Source organism: Phascolarctos cinereus, unplaced genomic scaffold (genome assembly GCF_003287225.1).
Source record: "Phascolarctos cinereus isolate Bilbo 61053 unplaced genomic scaffold, phaCin_HiC Scaffold_2;HRSCAF=192, whole genome shotgun sequence".
Classification (NCBI taxonomy): Eukaryota; Metazoa; Chordata; class Mammalia; order Diprotodontia; family Phascolarctidae; genus Phascolarctos; species Phascolarctos cinereus.
Window position 1 is genome coordinate 121497974 of NW_027555625.1, and position 21498 is coordinate 121519471.

General features: G+C 36.0%; 1 protein-coding gene across 4 annotated transcripts in view; it reads left to right on the forward strand.

Annotated features, from left to right (window-relative positions):
- SLC23A2 (solute carrier family 23 member 2) overlaps positions 1 to 21498 on the forward strand; it is a 114940-nt gene that overhangs the window by 15068 nt on the left and 78374 nt on the right. The window contains exons 1-2 of one of the 4 annotated variants that reach the window (XM_020985357.1): positions 1491 to 1579; positions 5288 to 5382. The exons of 2 other annotated variants lie outside the window; for them this stretch is intronic. The gene's annotated coding sequence lies outside the window, so the exon portion shown is untranslated. Of the gene's footprint in view, positions 1 to 1490; positions 1580 to 5287; positions 5383 to 21498 lie in introns of those variants that run through there. One more of the 4 variants, XM_020985355.2, reaches the window with a different exon arrangement.

The following is a 21498-nucleotide window of genomic DNA, read 5'->3' on the forward strand; positions in this document are numbered from 1 at the left end:
ACTTTAGTCACAGATGCCTTGAAAAGCTGCAATGAATGAAGCATGGAAGAAAGTCCAGAAGGCACAAAGATATGCCAGGATGGTGATGATTCTGGGTTGTTTAGGTTACTTGGTGGTGGAAACCAAATTTATGTATGGTATTCCTGAGAACTGCCGAGATCCTGTACCAGCACATTGGTACACTTAGTCAGGAGGTGGCATATTTTGCTGCACTTTGTTCCTAGGTATCTTGCCATGGTAGTGACATACCTATTAGGCTTCATGGTTTTGTAGCTTTCAGTTTTTTCTTTTGTGCTTTGTGATTGACTTCTTTATCTTCTCTTGATATCACACTGTGGCTGAGTTGGAGCTAACTTGTGTGTGTGTGTGTGTCCTTTAAATGGGAAATCTTCGTTTTTTCTTTTTTTTCTTGTATATGACTTGAGTTTGGAGCAGCAATAAATAATAGATTTAGGGGGCAGGGTTTGGGCACCAATATCACCTCATCTTTTATTTAATGGTTTTTTTTGGTCTTGACTTGTGATTTCATTGGTTTGGGGGAGCAACTGTTTTGGGAACTCCCTCCACTGATATAATAATAAGTGGTATAGAAGCACTTTGTCTACAACTTTGAATCTCTGAGGTACTGAGAGTTAAAAGGATTCGCCTTCATTCACGTATCTAGTATGTATCAGAAGTAGGATTTGAACCTGGGATGAAACTTCTTGATGTAACAGTTCTCCATTCACTACATTGTTTCTTTGATTATCTGTTATTATTAACGGCTCAAATTTGATTCCTGATAATCAGAACAGTCTTCTTTCTGCCCGTCTATGAGGACAGCCTGGACAACTTAACCTTTCATTTTCTGTTGCCTTCCAGCTAAACTCTGACAAAAACTTGTTAATTAGAACCTAACTGGAATACTCAGAATTTTTTTCTGTATTCTATTTGTAGAAAGAACAAATCATAAGATGAAGTTAATGTAGGATAAATGTGAATCAATTTCATATATAAGATAGGAGAGGTATACCTATATAGCATTTCTGAAAAAAGACCTGGGTGGTTCAGTGTACTTATGTGGATAGTTGATTTCTGTACTTTTTATTAGGATTTTCTTTTAATTGTTTATCATGGAAACTATTTAAGTGGAGAATTTTTAGTATTTCTGGAGATACTTAGTTGAGCTTTGGTAATGTAAGTAAAGAAATTGAGAAAAAAATGCACATTTTATGTTATAGTGCTTTTTTTCTATGTGTTGTAAACATTTTTAATAGGACAATTTTTATTCCACATTTTCAAATAAATTTGAAATAGTTTTATGTGAATTTAGTGTTTGTTTCAGAGAAGAAAGTTGAGTGGAAAATTATCCAATACTCATGAGTTGTATTTCCCTTTAACCATTCATGCATAATCTTGCTTTGATCAAGGTCATTGGCTTGTTTCCAATATGGTAATTTTTCATATTTCCAAAGGAACACAAGTTGAGTTTCTCAGTTTAACAGAAGGAGAGACTCAGTCATGGGACAGAAGCCCCAAAATACTCAGCTTATTAGCTAATAGATTTATTTTTTCTTTTTCTTACTCTTCAATTTTAAAGGTAATGTGCTACATATTTCTGTTAAAGTAACTTTCTACTGAATTTTTATATTGGTTCCAGAATTTAATTGTTAGCAGATAGTTAGAAAGTCCCCTCAAAGACTAATCTTGTAAAATCAAAAAGCCTAAGACATGTTTCAAAACTAATTTTAATCTAGGTCGTAGATTTTGACTCACTACTTGTATTTGTGGGTTTATAGATAAAGTGAATCTTGCTAATAATAATACTTTCCTCTTAAAGTATTTACTGTCATCTTTTTCAGATTTTTCTTGTCCTGTTTTGTGGTATGGTTCATTTTTTTTCTATGCTGTACTGTCACTTCAGTTAAGGGAAGTTTTCCTTTGTATCTCATTTGTGACTTAGGTAGCATTAAAGTTTTTCTCTTTCTCTTCCATTATTATTGTTATGGCTGAAAAAATGTTTTAAATAATTTTAGATGTCATTTTGGGAAATAAGTAAATGGACTACCCGCTCCTCTTGTAGACAAGGAATTATGTTTATCCCAGGCTACTCTTAGTGTTAGGTGTTAAATTCTTCATATATCTTTAGATTAGTTAAACCTGTCGAAAATATCCCAAGACTTTATTTAATATTCTTTCTCAAATATAAAAGGACAAATGCCTAGTTTTTAAAATCTTGGATAAGGAGCTATGGAATTACCAAAGAGTTTGATGAACGCATTTTATTTTGTGGTTCAGTCAATACCCTTCTTGAATGCTAGAATTGGAGCCAGCCAACCTGGGCTTGAATCCCAGCCCTGCTATTTAACTACTTGTGTGACCTTGGAGAACTACTTTATTTCTCTGGCTTCAGTTTCATCTTCTGTAAAGTGAGTGGTTTAGACTAAGGTTTCATCTAGCTCTAAAACCATGGAACTGAATAAGATAGTATATTTGGATATGTATAGAAATCTGAAGATGGAAAGCAGTGTTAAAGAATGAAATGGAGAGGCAGATCGTAGAATTGAGTCAGCATAAAACAAAATGGAAAATTTTTTTCAACTTTCATACAGAAGGTCTCTACACTGTACTTCCTCTGTCCTGGCCCAAGGACTAGAAGCTGTGCAGAAAAAAATGTAGCAATACTAGGAAATCTTGGCCCATAGAAATCATTGTACAGTTATAATTTGTCTGTTGTTTATCCAATAGATTATCTAGAGGCTTTGTTAATATTTTCCTAGCCTCATACCTGGTGGCCAAATTATTCAGACAGTTCTTGGTACTTTCAGTTTTTGCCTTGAACTTGACACAAATTTAAGAATTATATAAATGGATCATCATTATAATAAAATGGTTAGGTAATGCTAGTGATAGGGTCATAATTGTCTATTATTCAGCCCAAGTTCTGTTAAGGGATGGACCTTGTTCAATATCCTGTACTAGACATAATTTTATTATGTGAAATAACCTGTTGTTAATTATGTTGGGCATTAATTACCTGTTTTTCCTCTTCTTTCACTTCCATTCAAACATTTATTAAGCATCTATGTGCAAAGACACCGTGTTAGGCAGTCTAACAAACATTTGAGGGCCTACTGGAGGGCATATCCATCATGGAGGATGCAGAGAACCGTTAAAGTATCTCAGCTTTTGAGATGCTTTAACTTTTTTGAGGGAGGAGAATGTGAAAAAATCTGTCTACATTAAGAAAGCATCATTACCAAGTAACTAGTGAGACAAGCAAATGATGCTTTATTAATCATGACAGTGGTGAGTGACTTGCCCAAGGCTGCAGAGCCAAGGCCAAAACTGAGGTCCCCTAATTTCCAGCCCTTTGCTCTTATACAATTTGGTAAATTAGTGATAATTCTAGTTTTCCTTCTTTTTATCCCCTCCTGCCCAGTCCTCTTTCCACAGCGCAAAAAAATATGCAATATACTGAGGAACAGTGCTAATAAAAGTCTATAATCAGAATTTTGCTTTTAATCCTTGGTTTTTTTTGTCAAAATAAATTCTCACATTGGCTGTGTTGAAAAAAGTATGTCTCATTTGCATATTGTGTCCTCTGTTGGGAGGTATCATTGTTTATCCTTGTTTCTTTCAATTATGGTGGTCATTGCTACATTAATCAGAGTTCTTATGTCTTTCACAATTGTCTTTACAATGTTTTAAAATTTTTTTCTCTGGTTCTGATCATTATACTCTACATCAGCTTATGTAGGTCTTCCCAGTTTTCCCTTAAACTGTCTCTTCATTTCTTAGAAGCAGTGATGTCAAACACAAATAGAAACAGGATTCCTGCAGGTCACATATTGATTTAGGAAGGCACAAATTAATAGTCTATGTTGTATTTTTATTTATTTTGTTAAACATTTCCCAATTACATTTTAATATTCTTGAGGCTGCACTTCCTGATTTTGATACCTCTGACTTAGAGCATAGTAATATTCCATTATATTTGTATAACATAATTTATTCAGCCATTCCCCAGGCTCCTCCCCCCTCCCCCCCAATCCCCAGCTTTTAGGTCTTGGTTGCAACAAAAACAGCTGCTAGAAATATTTTTGTGCATATATATAACCTTTTTCCTCTTTCTTTGGGATATAGGCCTAGAAGTGGTTGCTGGGTCAAAGGATATGTATAGTTAAGTAACTTTTGGGCCATGGTTCCAAATTATACCACTTCACTGCTCAGGTTGAGATATTTAGAAAGTAATCCAAAATGTAGATAGATTAGGGAGTATGAACTTCAGAATAATTGAATGTCGATTGCCCTAGAATGTTAGGCTGAGCCCCTAAAATAAAATCTCTTTCAAGGGAAAAAATGCGTAGGCCTTTTCAGGGCAGCAGTACTCATTATAGGGTAGACTCAGGTTTATACAAGCCATTCAGGAGGAAAAGTGTTGCCTATATTTGGACCAGTAAGCCACTTTGCTCAGTAGCTAACGTTTATAGCATGCTTTATGTGCATTATTACATTTGATACTCACAACCACTCTGTGAAAGAAGATGCAGTTAGCCCCATTTTATAGGTCAGGAACCTGAGGCCCAGCAGTTAAGTGACCTGCCCAGGGTCACTTCAGTTCAAGTTTAGCACTCTATCCACTGTGTAACCTTTGATTTTTCTAGAAGTGCAATCATCTTAACTTTAATCCCTTACTCTGAAAAAGTTTAATCCCTTACTGTAGTCTTATCTCCCTGGGCACATTTGCTGCTGTAGTCACTACTGCAACCACACTGTCCTTAGCCACACCTCTGAGTTTTCTCCTTTTGGAATGCACTTTACTTTTCTCTTTTGGCGAGGCAAATCAGTCCCATCGTTCCCAAGGCAAGTTCCATCTCCAGTGAAACCTCCTTTGCCTGCTCCAACCCTCACTGATGGTACTCTCATGGATCTTTTATAGAGTATTTTGTAGAGCACTTAACCATCAGCTGTCTTGTGTTAGTCTTCTGAAATTGTTTCATGTTCATTAAGGTTATTTTCTCTACCAGGTGGGTTGTAACTCCTTGAAGGTAGGAGCTTTGTCGTAAACATCTGCAGCTGCTGTGGTGCTTTATGCAGTTCAGCTTTAGGCAGGTAGCATGGGTTAACAAATAGGCATTGGTTTGATAAGTTTTACTTTACTTTAGGGTTGAATCTAGAAAATGTGCAAATGTAAATATTCTGTTGAGGTAAGAACATGCCAGAATTATTTGTTTGCAGCATTATAAAAAAATGGGTATGTATGATCCATGATGACTAAAAACTTGTGACTTTGCATTTATTTTAGTGCCAAGGAATATGTTGAATGGCAGCAAGATTAACAACTTCACCTCATTACCATCTGAACAGCTCATTTTGGATTGATGAACAGCAACAGAAAATGTAGGACCTAGATTTATAACTGTTTAACTGTTTTTGAAGGGGCGCCCTGGCTGTATCCTACAGTTTTGGTATTTTTTCATTGTTTGTTCTAGTTATGTACACTTGCACATGCAATTTAAATTCATGTTCCTTTTTCTTTTTTAATTTTCACATTGGCCATGTTATAAGGAAGAATTAGAACCAATAGGAGGAACCATAAGAAAGAGGAAACAAAACTGAAGAAAAAAAAAGCAACGGGTATGCTTTAATCTGCATTCAAACTCTATAGTTCTTTCTCTGGATGTGGATAGCATTTTCCATCATGAGGCCTCTGGAGATGTCTTAGATTCTTGTATTGCTGAGAAGGGTTAAGTCTATCATATTAGTTATCGCACAGTATGGCTGTTACTGTGTACAACATTCTCTTGGTTCTGCTCACTTCACTCAGCATCAGACCATATAAGTCTTTCCAGGTTTTTCTGAAGTCAGCCTGTTCATCATTTCTTCCAGCACAATAGTGTTCCATTACATTCATATACCACAACTTGTTCAGCCATTCCCCAGTTGATGGGCATCCTCTCAATTTTCAATTCTTTGCCGCCACAAAAAGAGCTGCTATAAATATTTTTGTACGTGTGGGTCCTTTTCCCATTTTTATGATCTCTTTGGGATATAGCCGTAGAAGTGCTATTGCTGGGTCAAAGGGTATGCACATTTTTATAGCCCTTTGGGTATAGTTCCAAATTGCTCTCCAGAATGATTGGATCATTTCACAACTACACCAACAGTGCATTAATGTTCCGATTTTCCCACGTCTCCAATATTTATCATTTTCCTTTTTTGTCATATTGACCAATCTGATAGGTTTGATGTGGTACCTCAGAGTTGTTTTGATTTGCGTTTCTCTAGTCAATAATGATTTAGAGCATTTTTTCATATGACTATAGATAGCTTTAATTTCTTCATCTGAAAACTGCCTGTTCATATCCTTGGACCATTTATCAGTTGGGGAACATTCCTTTTTTTTTAACCAAATGAATTAAATTAAAATATTTAGATGTTCATTTTGATTACTAACGTTAAGAGAACTAAATATTTACTAGGCAGAATTGTTTAGTTCCATAACTTATGTAAACATTGACATTGGTTACAAAATTTGCTTTAAAGGTTGAGGAAAATTGAGTAGTTTGTAAGTTAGCATGAAAAAGATTTCTCAAATAGATTTATTTGACCTTTCTATTTATCAGTACCCCAGTGTTGAAATGAAAGTAGATGTTTGTAAACTGCTTAAGTTTGTCTGGTTGAGTTGGAACAGAAAAATTCTTTTTGATAATTTCTGTTTCATTTTTACAATGTTTTTTAAACTCTTTTTCTCTATGCTTATTAATGCTATAGGACAAATCGAAGTTCTAGAAATGTCAATTTTTTAAAATGACCCTGTTGAAGAGGGTCTACTTACTGTGTCTTAGTTTGATTGATCTTTCTCCAAGTTTTGGGTCCCTGCCTTTCATTGGAAGAGTTTCTGACTGATTATACTGAGAATTTCAAGTTTTTAATGTGGTTGTATGTGTTGTAAATACAGGATGAGGGGTATATGATAGTGCAGATTTATGTGCTTGCATCATTATTCTCCTTTTGTGGGCAGATGTAATGCACAATGCACACGCGGCACCAAAGTGCCATTCCCTATGCTAAGTAGTGCAGTGGCAACACTAATTAGACTTTAGCTTCTCAATGCTAAAAGAAAATCTGATTAATTAAAGATTGTGTGCACATTAATTTATAATATCTGTTGGACAGTACGAACATCAGTCCCACTAGGAACAAACAACTAATCTGATTTCCTAGGCCTTCCCATTTATTGGATCTCTTTACCAGTACCTTTTACTCAAGGTCAAGGTGCCCCTCATTAGAGCTGGAGGCCATGTGTTTCAATGTGGTCTGTCTGGCAAGTCAAGTCATTAAGTCAGTGCTGCCTTCGAGTGAACACTGTCAGGGGCCAGGACATGGAAGAAAGTCTTAGTCTAACCAAGGAGCATGTGGAAGCTTAAGACCTCCTGCTGGATTCCTCATAGTTCTGGCTGTGGATATTAGGTTATTATGCCCACTTTCTGACTGGTTACAGGTGACCTAGTTTGTTTACCTATTAATTTCATTAGCACCTGATAACAAGCTAATGATGAGGTGTCAACAGGACCTTAACAGAGGTTTTCCAAATTTTTCCGTTGATGGTCTGACTTTTCTTAGGGTCCCATATGTTTTTATCAATTGTTTAGAAAGACATTATACTTGTCTTAATGTTGAAAAAGCAAGTGATGAAAAACATCATCAGAATACTTGACCACAAAATGGTGGTGTATACAAAATGGAGTTAATGTGTTAAGACAGTGCACTTGTTCTCACTATAGCATTGTAGACCTGAATATGTATAATACTTATGTAGACTTTGGTTTGGCTCTTAAATTGAGGAATTTTTTTGTATGTGTGCAAGTGTGTGTACATTTATAAAATCAAGCACTTGGAGAATTGGGTTGTTAATTATTTCAGGATGTTCTGATTAACCTTTTCTGTTTCTGTTTCCTTTATTTTGTCTGTAGACTGTTATCTTTACCACTAAATTTGAGGATAGTCAACTTAATTACTTAAGGTTTCCTTTCTTGTTAGTTCATAACAGGAATTTAGTATTACAGTTTATGTAATACAATGTATTCCAGTTTGTTGGATTTTTAAAAACAATTTCTTCATTTCTAGTACCTAGCACATGTGGCACACAGTAGCTATTTCATAATTGCTTGTTGATTGATTGATTCTAATTTCTTACTTGGTTGCTAGCTGGCCTATACTTCTGAAAACTAATTTAATAAGGTATAGTTATTATAGATGGGAATAATTAACTTGTGTAGATAAGTAGGTGGCGTCCATATACTTATTAGCTTTATTCTGTACTTTCTAAAAGAAAAAAAAAACAAACTAATTTTAATTGATGTCTTTTAAAATTATTAGTTTACATAAGATTTAAAAACTAAAATTTAATACTCTTTTGTTTAGGTTTTTGTGAAATAATGCATGTTTTTTAAGAAGAAGGAAAATTCGATATTGGAAAATGTGGATTGCTAAAAGGATGGTAGATAAAAAGAGATATAAGGGATTTTTAAATATTTAAAGCAGCTGAAATCTGTGGAGATAAAAATTGTAATATTTAAAGATATATAGGAGATTCTTGGAGGTGGAACTGAAAGATCTGGGATGGTACAGCAGTTAAAGGTATCCCTTAGTGCCAGAAGAGGTTAATGTGTTGCTTTAGAACATCAGGGCACTATAGATTTTGTGATAAGATGATTCAGGTTTTTGCTAAAACCATTATAACCCATCCATGTTGTAGTGTCTGTTAATATGGTCGGTATGAACTTTGCCACGTACGTATGAAAAGAGGAAAGTTTTAGTTTGCTAATAATTTTTGAATGCCTTAATGACTCTTGAAAATCTCTTTCCTGGAGCAGCTAGGTGGCATAGTGGATAGAGCCCCGGCCCTGAAGTCAGGAGGACATGAGTTCAAATGTGGCCTCAGACCAAACACTTGACACTTACTAGCTGGGTGACCTCGGGCAAGTCACTTAACCCCAATTGCCAAAAAAAAAAAATCTCTTTCCTGCTCTAAAATCCTAATGCTGAATGCTTCAAGAAAATATTTAGAGGCTACCATGGGGAATGAAAAAGGTATATGTCATGTTTTTTCCTTCAGTGTTGTAAATAAAACATTGGATTGTAAAAGTTATATATAAACTACGAGTTTAAACAGTTGGATGTTTCAGCTTTGGAAATTATCTTCATGATTGATGATGAATACATTTTTCCCTTATATTTCCCCTCAATTATGTGTAAAACTTCCCTCCCCTCTCATTGAGAAAGTAAGCAATTTGACATAGGTTGTACATGTACAGTCATGTAAAACATATTGCCATATTAGTCATGTTGTAAAAGAAAACACAGACCAAAAAACAAAAACAAAAAAAAGTATGTTTTAATCTGCATTCAGACTCCACCAGTTCTTTCCCTGGAGATGGATGGCATTTCTCATCAGAAGTTCTTTGGAATTGCCTTAGATCATTGTGTTGCTGAGAATAGCTAAGGCATTCACAGCTGATCATCATACCCTATTGATGTTGTTATGTGCAGTGTTCGCCTGGTTTTGCATCAGTTCATGTAAGTCTTTACAGGTTTTTCTGAGAGCATACTCCTCTTCATTTCTTATCGTGTAATAGTATTCCATCAAAAACATATCATATACCACAACTTTGCCAACCATTCCCCACTTGATGGATATGCTCTCAACTTCCTATTCTTTGCCCCACTAAAAGAGCTGCTATAAAAGTTTTGCATATATAGGTCCTTTTCCTTTTTGTTTTTTTATCTTTTTGGGATACAGACCTAGGAGTGGTATTGCTAGGTCAAAGGGTATGTGCATGGCTTTATAGCCATCTGGACATAGTTCCAAATTGCTGTACAGAATGGTTGAATCAGTTCACAGCACCTCCACTTTTCCCCATATCCCTTTCGATAGATAAATACATTTCTTGAAAGTTACATTGACAATGTCAGGAACAGAATCACAGAATTTTAGAGTTGGAAGAGATCACAATAACCATTTAGTCTGACCCATATCTGTAAAGGAGTCCTCATTGTAACATACCTGCCACCACCCTGGTGCAGGCTCCCATCACCTTATCTGGACTGTTGAAGTGCTTGGTGTCCCTGCCTCAAGACTTTCCCCACTGCAGTCCATCTTCTGTTCAGTTGTCAAATTGATGTCTAAAGTGCAAGTTGGACTATTTCATCTTCCTCTGTTTAATCCTATTTGATCTTTCTCCAGGATTAAATATGAAACCCCCATTTGGCTTTTCAAATATCCCATTTAATCCTCACACCAGCCTTGTGAAGTAGGTGCTGTTTTCCCTATCTTGTAGTTAAGTAACTTGCTCAGAGTCACACAATGAGTGTCTGAGGTCTGGATTTGAATTCAGGTTTGACTCCAAGCCCAGTGTTCTATTTACTGTGACACCTAGCTGCCCCATAACCTATCCCCTTTCTAGCTTTCCAGTCTTCTTACACTTTATGCCACCACTCTGTGATCAGTGCCATTGGCCTCCTTGTTGTACCTCAAATTCTAGTTCCTACTTCCAGGTATTTTTACTGAAACTCTCTCCCTTATCTCCTGGCTTGCCTGGCTTCCTTCACATCTTAGCTAAAGTCCCACCTTCTACAAAAAGCCTTCCTCAGTTCTCCTTAATTTTACACCTTTTCCTTTAAGGTTATCCCCCATTTTTCTTGTATAGATCTGGTTTGTATATTGTCTTTTCCATTAGACAGGGAGCATCTTGAGAATAGGGATTTTTGTTGTTGTTGCCTTTCTTTATATTTCCAGTGCTTAGCATATAGTGCCTGGTACATAGTGTTTAACAAATGATTGTTGACTATTGGTCTTCTCTCCTCTAATTGAAGATCTAATTAGGGGGAACCTACAGCCTCCAAAGGCAACCCATTCTACTTTGGGATAGCTCTAACGGTTAGGAATCTTTTTTCTTAAATCAAGCTAAAATTTACCTATTTGCAACTTTCCCCTATCACTTCTGATTCCACCATCTGGGGCCAAACAGAACAACGCTCATCCTTGTTCCAAATAATGGTGCTTTAGAAACTTGGAGGCAGCTTAAATACAGCTATCTGGGCCCTCCCCTTTTCCCTTCTCAGCCTTTCTCAATCTACTCTTCTCTTCACCAGCGTAAACGTGGTGTGTTCTTTCAACTGATTCCCATAAGACATGGAATCCGGGGTGTTCACCATCCTGGTAGCCTTCCCCTGGAGCCTCTAAAGCCTAGCAATGTCCATCTTAACCTGTGAATCCCAGACCTGGACATGGTACTCCAGATGTGGTCTGATTAGAACAGAACTGTACCTGAAAGCTGTGCTTCTAAAGAAAGGCAACTCATGATTTTATTAGCTTTTTTTTCTGCTATGTTATTGCTAACTCATTGATATTTCAATGCACAAAGCTCTTTTTTTAAAGACAGATTGTTGTCTAACCACAACTTTTCCATCTTGTATTTGTGAAGTTGCTTTTTTATCCTCATCTAGGTGTCTGGGAAAAGATTTCTAAGAAAAACATAATGTCATCAGCAAAGAAAGGATTGTTTTGTCTTCTCTTTACCTGTCTTTATGCTTTTAATTTTTTTATCTTGTCTTAATGCTGTTGCTAGCTTTTCCTACTACTGTATCAAATAATAGTGGGGAGAATAGGCATCCTTGGTTTTCCTTCTTTACTAATAGCTTTTAGTGTATCATTGCATATGATGCTTACTTTTGGTTTTAGATAAGATACTTTTTTGATATTTAAAAAAAAAGGTTCCTTTGTTCCTGTATTTTGTAGGGTTTTTAGCTTAAATGGGTGTTGTACTTTGTCAAAGGTGTTTTCAGTATCTAATAAGATAATTGTGTAGTTTGAGGTGTTTTTATTAACAATATGGTTGAATGTGTTGATTATTTTCCCAATGTTGAGCCACCTTTGCATTCTTGGTATAAATTCAACTTAGTCATGTATGATTTCTTGAATGAATTACTGTCAGTTTGATAGAATTTAATTTGAAATTTTTGAATTGATACTCATGAATGAAATTGTATGGTTCTTCTTCCATACTTTATCTTTTCCTGGTTTGGTTAATAGACTATATTTGTTTCATAAGAGGATTCTAGCTGCATACTTTCTCAATTTTTCAGAATAATTTGTTAGTGACCAGTAGGTGGTGCAATCGACATAGCACTAAGATCTGAGTCTAAAACCATCCTCAGATATTTAGCAGCAGTGTGAGTCTTGAACAAGTCACTTAACCTTTCTTTGCCTCAGTTCCCTCCTCTGTTAAATGGGGATACTAATAGTACTTAACTCCCAGGGTTGTTTGTGAGGATCAAATGAGAAAATATTTTAAAGTCTATATTATTATTATTATTATTATTGTTAGTAGTAGTTATATTATCGGTACTCATTGTTCTTTAAAAGTCTGATTGAATTCTCCTGTGACTCTGTCAGAGCAAATCATTTTTTCCTTTGGTAGTTCCTTTATAGCTAATTCTCTTTCCTTTTCAAAGTTGTATATTTAAGATCTCCATTTGTTCTTCTATTAGTTTGAATATTTTATATTTTTGAAGATACTCCTCTGTTTCTTTTGTGTTGTTTATTTTGGTAGCATATAACTGCATAATTAATTCTGATACTTTTTTGGTTTTGTTTTTCTTGTTTGCTATTTTGTTGATTTGACTTTCTGCCCTCTTTTTATCAGTTTGACTAAAGGTTTATCAATTTTATTACTCTTTTCAAATAACTAGCTTTTAGCTTTATTTTTTATTTTTGTGTTTTTCATTTTATCTTTTTCTCTTCTAATTTTTAATTTCTTGTCATTTCTTATGGCACTATAGTATTCCATTATGTTCATACACCATAATTTGTTTAGCTATTTCCCAATTGATAGTTACTTCCTTAGTTTTCAGTTTTTTGCCTTTGCATAAAGAACTGCAATAAATATTTTTTCATATATGTCTCATTTTTGATTTCTTTGGGGAGTAAAGCTGGTAGTGGTATCAGTAGTCATTAAATTTGATACATCTTGGAATGTTCTCCTAATATGTTGGGATATTAACATCCTGGATTCATGCCTTGGGAAGAGTGCAGATGTTTCTTTTGTTGCCAAGTCAAAAATGTCTATACCTTCATCTCTTAGAAAGGCATTACACATTACTATTACTTGTCTCTTCTTCTGATGTTTACTGACCATTGCTTAGTGTTGACATTTATCTTATTTTACAGATAAGGAAATTAAGACCCACAGAGGTTAAAGATTTGTTCAAGGTTCCTTAGTTAGCAAGTAGCAGGAGTGGGTCTCCAGATACATTAGCTCTATTGCCGTTTATTTACTCTGAGCTAAAATTTAGATCATGAAAGCTTAAAATAGCTTGTATAACTTTATTATGATAATACTGACTACCTTTTCTTTCTTTTTTTTTTGGCTAGGCCGTGGGGTTAAGTGACTTGCCCAGGGTCACACAGCTAGTAAGTGGCAAGTGTCTGAGGTCGGATTTGAACTCAGGTCCTGCTGACTCCAGGGCCAGTATTCTATCCACTGCGCCACCTAGCTGCCCCTCTCTTCTCTTTTCTAGTTTATGTATCTACATCTTTTTCTCTTCCCAGCTATAGAGACACTTGAAAGTTTCTCCTCTGGTGGACATATTTTTGGAGAGAAAATGTCTCCTTATTGTCAGTGATGAAACCATTGAATATAGTTTTCCTTTTATAATAACTACAGTACATTGATTTAACATGCCTTTCCTCTAAACTCTTCCCTGTTATTATAGAGGGCAACATCGTCCTCCCAGTCCCTCAGACTTACAGCCTGGGAGTGATCCTGGGCTCCTCACCATCTCACCCCTCATAGCCAACCTGCTATCAGGCTTATTGACTTCACCTTTGCAGCATCTCTCAGATACTCTCCTGTCCCTCAACATTGCTGCCCCCTAGTGCGGGTCTTCTTCTCCTCATGCCTGGCTTATGGCAGTCGCCTGATATTAGGTCGGCCTGCCTCCAGTCTCTTCCCACTCCAGTGCATCCTCTAGTCAGCCACTTAAGTGATTTTTACTAATGCACAAGTCTGTCTAGGTCAACCCTCCCCCCCGTAAAATAAACTCGTGGCTCCAGATTGCCTCCAGGATCAAATAAAAAAATTCTATGTTTGGCATTCAAACTGCTTTATAACTTAGATCCTTTCTACCTTTCCAGCCCTCTTCCACCTAACTCTTTTGATGCCACACATTCTTTGATCCAGCAACACTGGCCGCCTTGCTCTTTCAAGAATAAGACACTCCATCTCTCAGGTCTGGGCATTTTCTCTGGCTGTTCTCCACACCTGCAGTGTTCTCCATCCTCATCTATACCTACTGGCTTTCCTGTCTTCCTTCTAGGCCCAACTAAAATCTCATCTTCTACAGGATGCCTTTCCCAGACCCTCTGAATGATTTCCTGTTTATACTTGTAGAGCTTGTTAGTGCATTGCTTATTGCCTCCCCATTAGATTGTGAGCTCCTTGAAGGCAGGGATTTTTCTCACGTCTTTCTTTGTGTCCCCTGTGCTTAGCACAGTGCCTGGCAGTAGGGGATGAATAAATGTAAACTAAATGAATGAATGTAATGTCTGTTCATCATCTCCATACAAAGGGATATGAGCAAGGATTGGTTACTTTAGAAAGATTACTCTGACTGTGTAGAGTAGATTGATGAAGGGAGAGCTGGAAGCAGGGGTTCTAATCTGGAATTATTGTAGTAGCTCCGGGAGAATTAATGAGGAATAATAGTAATAGGTAGAATTTATAACTTTGAGACTTGCAAAGTGCTTGATATGTTATTTCTTTTGATTCTCAAGACAACCATGTGAGGTAGGTACTATTATACCCATTTTATAGATTAGATAACTGAGGCTGAGAGAGATTGAGTGGCTTGCCCAGGGTCACAGTTACATAAGTTCCGGAGGCAGGATTTGAACTCAGGTCGTCTGATTCCAAGACAAGCATTCTGTTTACTTGTTGCCCCAGGGGTATCAGAGGAATTGGAAAAGGTTGCATGTCATAGAGATGTTGCAGCAGGAGTAGAATTGACCTAAAAAAAAAGCCAGACATTTATAGTATGCTTGTATAGAGCAGCTTTCATTTAAATCAGTGGTCAGGAAGATTGAAGTCATTCATTCATTCATTCATTTATGAAAATTAGCAATAGAAAAATTAAAAAGAAAATATTCCTTAAATACTTACCAATTTAATCAGCATTATTGATAAAGATAGGATTATCATACTATATTTTGTTGTTTTTTGTTTGTTAGTGTTTTTTTTTGTTTGTTTTTTAGGCAATTGGGGTTAAGTGACTTGCCCAGAGTCGCACAGCTAGTATCAGGTGTTTGGTCTGAGGCCGGATTTGAACTCAGGTATTCCTGACTTCAGGGCCATTGCTCTATCCACTGCGCCACCTAGCTGCCCCCATCATGCTATGTTTTGAATCCACCTACTAAAGTGACTTTTCTTTTTTTAACCAGTTCACTGGTATGACTTATTAAATTATAAGTCCCTATAAAGCAAGCATAGGGCAGCTAAGATGACACAGTCAATAGCGTGCTGGGCCTGGAGTCAGGAAGAATCATCTTCCTGAGTTGAAATCTAGCTTCAGATACTAGTTGTGTGGCCCTGGGCAAGTCACTTCACCCTGTTTGCGATAGTTTCCTCATCTGTAAAATAAGCTGAAGAAGGAAATGGCAAACTACTCCAGTATCTTTGCCAAGAAAACCCCCGATGGGGTCAAGAGGAGTCAGATATGACTGAACAAACAGTAGTAAAGCAAGCACGTTTCTTTAGTCACCCTCTGAGGCGTGACTTGTATTTTAGTTGGCATTATCCAGAGATGGTTGCTTTGAAGCATCTTCAGCAGGGACAGATTAACCTGCATAGTCGTAACAGTAAAAGTGTACATACAGCTCATTGTGATATATTTTAAGAATCCAAAAAAAGATATAAATTCTGAATGTGTCTAATTATAATCTCTATTTCTCATTTTTGAGTGTTTTTAGAATGTTTTTAGAATTCAGCAGAGTCATAAAGTTACTTTAGACATCATTTAATCCAGTTCCCTTCTTTTGTAAACTGAGGTGTAGGTAAGTGACTTTCTTAGGGATCATTTTCTAGTTAGTGGCAGAATCGGAACTAGAACCCAGGTCTCCTCATTCAAAGAAGTCTAGTGCATTTCTCATATCTTGGGGGTTTTTTGTTTTTGCTAGGCAATGGGGTTAAGTGACTTCCCAGGGTCACACAGCTAATGAGTGTTAATGTGTCTGAGGCGAGATTTGAATTCAGGCCCTCCTGACTCCAGGGCCGGTGCTTTATCTACTGTGCCACCTAGTTGCCTCTATTTCTCATATCTTAAGTGACAAACTCTTTAGGCCATGGGTTCTTAACCTTTTTTGTGTATATACCCTTTTAGAAATCAAAACCTATGGATCCCTTCTTAGAGTTTTTTTAAATGCATAAAACAAAATAGGTAGCATTGCAAAAGAAATTAATTAGGTTGAAATAACAGTTAATCAAAATATTAAAAGCTCCAGATTCATGGACCTCCTGCTTTAGACCATGTTGCATTTTTAACAAAACAAATAAAACATTAAAAATCTGATTTAAAAATTAAAGCTGGTTTAAAATAATTTCACTTCAGCTGAAACTATTGTTGATAAAATTGCATCAGATATTGAGTACTACATTGTAACTATCCTATGCTTTGATGCTAGGTCATTTCCTAGCGGGCACAAACCTTGAACATAACAAAATTTATCTTTTTTGTAATCTTGGGACCTGGTAAGTGCTGTGGCCTCTACAGCATGTCTTACGATAACTTTCAACTTATTCCCCATGTGGGTCCTTGGAGAGAGGATTCTATTCCAGGGTCATCATCATGTGCAAAATAAGGGTGATTTTGATTGTTTCCCTTCTTCCTAAAACTTGAAAACTGTAACCGTCATTGGCTATGAAATATTTGTACAGCTGTCAGATAAGAAAGTTTATAGGACAAATGGAGGGAACTTTTTCTACTATCAAGGACTATGTATAATCAATCATGGACCGTGTGAGTTAAGTGTTTGGTCATGTCTGACTCTTTGTGACCACATTTGGAGTTTCCTTGGCAGAGATACTGAAGTAATTTGCTGTTTCCTTCTCCGGATCATTTTACAGTTGAGGAAACTGAGGAAAACAGGGTGAAGTGACTTGTCCAGGGTCACACAGCCAGTAAGTGTCTTGAGTCCAGATTTGACTTGAGGAAGATGAATCTTCCTGACCCCAGGCCCAGAACTCTGTCTGCCGTGCCACCTTAATGCTGCATGGACAATATATATACCAAATGAAAAGCAGTTTTTTTTTTGTTTCTCTTTCTCTTAACAACAATATGAAGTTCCTCTTCCTGATTTTAGTTTTTTCTTAATGCAGTTCATTGAATTGTTTTATTTTTAAATAATGGTTATTCTTGAGTATATCACCACTGTCTTTGATTCCTTAATGCTTCCTTGAAATAAAGGAAAACAGTTGAACAAAACTAACTTCTATAATATATGTAGTCTTAGAATGCTTCCAAGAGGAAGTGTGTGTCATTGTGTTTTCTAGGCACAAGACTGGCTGCCATTATAGTGACAAGGAGGCTAATTCCCGAGTATTCTTTTCATTTATTTACATTATTATAGTTATTCTTTATATTGTTCTTCTGTCTTTGCATCGTAATCAGTTCATGTTCTTGGAATTCCTCATATTTCTTGGTGCTTTTTTTTTATAGGTTATAGGAATTATATCACATTATATTCATGTGTAGCAGTTTATTCAGCCATTTCCCCAGTCGATACTCACTTACTTCACTGCTTATATGAGTTTTGGTCTATTTGAGGCTTCTCTGTCTGTGACCTCCTTGGAGGGAGGTATGTGCCTGCCGTGGGATTGCTAGGTCAGGAGCTGTGAAGTATTTAGTGAATCTTCTTGTGTAATTCCAAATCTGTAGCTCCCCTCGTAGTGTAGCAGTGTTGCTGTTTTCCCACAGCCCTTCTGACATTAACATTTGACTTATATCTTTACCAACTTGCTGAAATCACAGTTCTAATTTGTGCTCATCATATTAGTGTTTTGTAGCTGTCTTCCTACTACCTATCTAGTTCATATTTTGCATTTTGTGGAAAATAGTTCATATTTTTTGAATACTTAACTTATTGGGAAATGGCTTATGTTCTTAAGTACTTGTCAATTCCTGACATATCTTGAATTAGACTTTTTTATAGATTGTTAATTCAGAATTTCTTTTTTTGTAATGATTTCTTTTTCTATTTTAACAACATAACTTTATTTGTTTTTTATATTAAGAAATGGAAATATAAAGCTTCATTTGATTTTGCTGGACTTGAAAAGTCCCAATAGGGATAAATTGTCTTATGGAATTTTAGTATTAGTGAGTTGATTAGTAAATTTTAGTGTTAGTAAGTTGATTAGTAAATTAGTAAAACAAAAAAGTTAGTAAATTGACCAGCCCAACCCCTAGCTGAATGCTTTCCATAATATCTTTAACAGGCTTGCTGCTTGAATTGCTGCGATGACCTTCTGAAACAGCCATTACATTTTTTGGTTGCTCTCATTATTAGGAAGTTTGTTCTTATATTTAGCACAGTACCTGGCACATAGTAGACAACATTGACTACAGACCTGTTGACTAAAATCTATATCCTGTTAACATCTCCACCATTGGTTCTAATTGTGCTGCAGGGGGCTAAGCAGAATTAGTCCATAAGACATCCTTTCAGATATCTGGAGGTGGGTGGTAATTACATCCCTCAGGCTTCTTGTGTAAGAATATCCTGTTTTTTCCTATCTCTGTCCTCTCCCAGATTTCTACTTTCTGTTAAAGCCTAGCCCTTACAGGCCATATTTTTCATGCAGGTTTTCTCCCAACTGAGCTTTCCCTCCAACCATGATTTCATATGCTTGTCATGTTGTTTTGTAGTATAGTTATTTGTGTATGTGTTACATCCAGTTTGATTGTTAGTTTTCTGTGGGCAGGGATTTATCTAAACTTCCCTTCTTCTCCTTACCACCTCTACTCATTTCCCTTTGTAGCAGTTAACCTAGTAGTCTTTCACACATTTAATAAATGCTTGTTAAATAGAATTGAATACCTACTCAGTACTGCTTATTGGCCTATCTGTGGTCATTATTTTCTTTCCGACTCCTTATGTCTAAGTCTAGGGTTGAGAGTTCTGTCATTAATAATGAAAATCCAGTGTTATATTTAAACTGGGTTTTGTAAGCCATTTGCCTAGTGATTAGCTTTTGATTATTAACTGTAAATAGTATTGGTAGCACTCTGAGGTTTCACAAAATACTTTCTTCAAAACAACATTGAGAGAGATGGATAACTCAAGTAGTGCTTGAGTTGAGGAAACTGAGGTTCAAAATTGATTACTTGCTTATTTATAGTCTTTTAACTGGTGTCAGAACTGGGATTTAAATCCAGATGGCCGGACTTCAAGTCTAGGGCTCTAACCTATTCCATGTCACTTCTCAAACCTATAAATATAGATTAATATAATTAACTTAGCATTTATTTTGATTTCACTCCTTCACCTACTTAATAGGAGAAGAATTGATAGTTATATATTATGAAAATAAACATTTGCTGTGAGAGAATGTTTTGTTAATGTTAGAAGCAATTATAAAGATCTCCTAGGCTGAGAACGTCTAATCTTAGAATAGAAGAAACTCTTTCAAAAGCATATGACTTTTAAAGCAGTGATTGAATTGTATGGATTGTAATTTTAATTATGTTAATAAGCCTTGTGTAATTTTAAAATGAAGTGATGCATAAAATCTTAAGGATAACCCATTTTCTTTTGAAATATTTTTGAACGTTAGTACTTAAAGGTTCTCTGATACATTGCTGATGTGTCATTTCTGTTTTTAATTTGTTGAATCTTATTTTCAGATCTTATATTAGCTCTTGATAGGTATGCAGAGTACAACAGTGACATAGTTATTCATTAAAAACCATTTTTTAGTTAACAAAAATAATTGAGAGGTTAAGCAGCTACCTGCAGGTTGGTAGTGAGTGTCAAAGGTGAGATCGAATGCAGGTCCTCTTGACTCCAGAACCAGTTTAGTCTGTCTTACATGGGTAGACTGGTTTTATTATTAAACTAGGTAATTAAAGACTTTTGTGTCTATTATTAAATTTCACATTAAGAGTCCTTGGGGGCATAAGGTTCTGTGCTTTTTTCTCTTAAGTAGGTGTAACTGATCGTTGGTTGCTACCAGGTTTATTTTATGATCAGATATTAGGAATATTTAGAAAAGAGAAAATATTTTAAATGTCAATATAATAACATATTCAGATAAATACTCCTGATTCTGTGCTTTAACAGGTATTGGTTGGTATTCCCTCAAAATGGAGATCCCAATTCACCTATGTATGCCTGCCTGCCTGCCTCTTATTCAGCTCATTCCTTTCTCTTTTCATCAGGAGTTTACCATTGGGGCCCTCAGTGCTCATTCTTGTCCTAGGATCTGCCCACTTTTGCTCTTGGATTTCTTTGATATCCTTTACTTTTCCTCTGTAATTCCTTATACCTAATATGCTGCCTATTCATATTTACTGTATACCTCTACATTGTCTTTTGGATGATAAGCACGTTCAGTTCAGAGATTTCATTGTTTCATGACTTGAAGAATATTGGTGTCAAAGTAATGTATAATATTAAAAAATGAAGTTTCTAGATGGTATAGATGGATGGAGAGCTGGACCAGAAGATATGAGTTCAGATACTTATTTTCTGTGTGACTCTGGAAGGTCACTATACTGTTCTCTGCCTCAGTTTCTTATTCTGTAAAATGAAGATAAGAACAACACATACCTAGTAGAATTTTTATGAGGGTTAATTGAGCGAATATACTTAAAGTGCTATATAAATGTTGGTTATTATTTCTCTGGAGCCTTTTATAATAATAAAAGGTAGGCCTTTGTTTCAGAAAAGAGCTTGAAGTCATTTTAAAAAGAACTTTGCATTTTCCCAAAGGTAGGTCTCCAGTCCTTATCCTCTTCCTTTTCAATCCTTGATGCAATTTATTGTCCATTAGCAGTGTTTGTCCAATATACTTATGTTCTGATGGATGAGATCTAAGTTGTCCTTTCAGCTCCATTTCCTTATCTGTACAATATATTCTTCATCCATTTGGCTTTTCCTTTGTGGATAGTTAGTCCAAAATTCTCATAAACTGTTATTGATAGACCAAGAATGCATTTATTTCATTTATTTATTTAGTTCAGCTAGCATTTATTTAAACAAGGCACTATGCTAAGCACTGATGGAAAGAATGGCAAAGAACAGTCCCTGCTCTTAAGGAGCTGATAGCCTGATGGAGGAGACAACATGAAAACTATGTACAAACAAAATAGATTAGGTTAGTATCAGAGGCAAACACTAAGATTAAGGAGGCCTGGGAAAAGTCTTCTGGGAGAAACTTAGCTAAGACTTGAAGAAGC